This window comes from Lissotriton helveticus, chromosome 10 (genome assembly GCF_964261635.1).
Source record: "Lissotriton helveticus chromosome 10, aLisHel1.1, whole genome shotgun sequence".
In the NCBI taxonomy this organism is placed as follows: domain Eukaryota; kingdom Metazoa; phylum Chordata; class Amphibia; order Caudata; family Salamandridae; genus Lissotriton; species Lissotriton helveticus.
The window spans coordinates 1,205,429,251-1,205,431,586 of NC_136071.1; positions in this window are offsets into that span (position 1 = coordinate 1,205,429,251).

The window sequence follows — 2,336 nt, forward strand, 5'->3', positions numbered from 1 at the left end:
CATTGACTGCTTTTTGCTAGTCTCCTAATATTCCTGCAAACTTAACTTGTTATGATTCCCTCTGACAACGAGTTTCAAACTGGCCATCCCTCAAGAAGCAAGCACTGGCAAAGCCAGTGGGTCTCACTTATAAGTAAAAGTTGCTTTTACATTGATGTGTTGCCTGTTTGGGTGTGTACATATGTGAGTGAAAATGACTCAATAGTGTTATGAATGGATGCATGAATGAGTGAATGGATGAAAGTAATCTAATTGATTGATGATTAGCTACATGAAATAATGAATGGATAGTAAGCTAGATAACTGTATGAGTGCATGAAAAGAATGATGCTAAAAGGGCAGTGTGCAATGTTGGAGAAGCGGGCAGTGCAAAGCTTCAGGGTGGTGAATGGGTGATGGGTTGAGTGCCCAGATGGAAGAGTGAGTGCGTGGATGGATGGATGCATGGATGGATGGATGGGTGCATGGATGGATGGATGGGTGCATGGATGGATGGATGGGTGGGTGCATGGATGAATTAATGGATGGATGGATGCCTGGATGAATGGGTGCATGGATGGATGGGTGCATGGATGATTAAATGGATAGATGGATAGATGGATGGATGACTGGATGAATGGCTGCATGGATGGATTGATGGGTGCATGGATGGATGTGCATGGATGGATGGAAGCATGGATGGATGGAAGGATGAATGGATGGAACGATGGATAGATGGATGGAAGGATGGGTGGATGGATAAAAGGAAGGATGGATAGATGGAAGGATGGATGGATGGAAGGACGGATGGATAGATGAAGGGAAGGATGGCTGGATGGATGGATAGGTGGGTGGAAGGATGAATGGATAGATGGAAGGATAGATGAATGGATGGATGGAACGATGGATGAATGGGTGGATGACAGAATGGATTGAGGGATGGGTGGATGGATAGATAGATGGATGGGTGGATGGATGGAAGGCTGGATGGATGGGCGGATAAAAGCATTGATAGATGGATGCAGGGATAGATGGATGGAAGAATGAAATGGATGGATCGATGAATGGATGGACGGATGGGAGGATGGATGGATGGAATGATGGGGGTATTGCTTGATGGATAGATGGATGGATGGGTGGATGGATGGAAGAATGGATGGATGGGAGGAGGGAAGCATTGATAGATGGATGGATGGATGGATGGATGGACGGATGGATGGATGGCTGGATAGGTGGATGGATGGGTGGATGGATGGGTGGATGGAAGGATTGATAGGTGGATGATGGAAGGATGGATGAATGGAAGAATTGAAGGATGGATGGATGGATGGATGAAAGGATGGATGGACGGATGGGAGGATGGATGGATGGGTGGACGGATGGGAGGATGTCTGGAAGGATGGGTGGATGCATGGATAGAGGGATGGATGGACCGCTTGATGGATGGATGGATGGAACAATGGATGGATGAATGCATGGATAGATGGGTGGATAGATGGATGGATAGATGGATGGATGAAAGGGCACAGGCAGTGTATGGGGAAATGACAATGCCTGTGCTGGGAGGGCAGTGTGTAGTGGCACATTGTAGTGTAGTTGTGATGAGACCATGGCAGTGTATGGGCTAGAGGCAGTTTAGGTGGTAGTAACTGAGTGCATGGATGAGTGAGTGATTGGGTGAACAACCTTTACAACGAAACCCTAACAACGTGGTACCATTACAACGCAGGTTTTATAACGAAAATCGTTACAACGACTTTCGCTGGAGGGCGCTCTAGGATAGGGAATAGTTTAATTTACTATCCAACACCTTCCCTACTATCCACTGGGACTGGAGTTGGAATAGTAAAATAAACTATTCACTATCCAGCGCCCTCCAACGCAAGTCGTTGTAACGACTTGCGTTGAAAAACCTGCATTGTAACGGTACGCGTGGTAATACCACGCGTTGTACCGTCATACATCTGAGTGATTGATGTATGGTTGGGTGGTTGAATGGTTAAGTGAGTGCACCGATGAGTGAGTGATTGCTATATTGTTGGGTGAGTGATTGGTGTATGGTTGGGTGGTTGAGTGCGTTCAAGGATGAGTGAGGGATTGGTGTATGGTTGAGTGAGAGATTGGTGTATGGTTGAGTGAGAGATTGGTGTATGGTTGGGTGGTTGGATGGTTCAGTGAGTGCACCGATGAGTGAGTGATTGCTATATTGTTGGGTGAGTGATTGGTGTATGGTTGGGTGGTTGAGTGCGTTCAAGGATGAGTGGAGGATTGGTGTATGGTTGAGTGAGAGATTGGTGTATGGTTGGGTGGTTGGATGGTTCAGTGAGTGCACAGATGAGTGAGTGATTGGTATATGG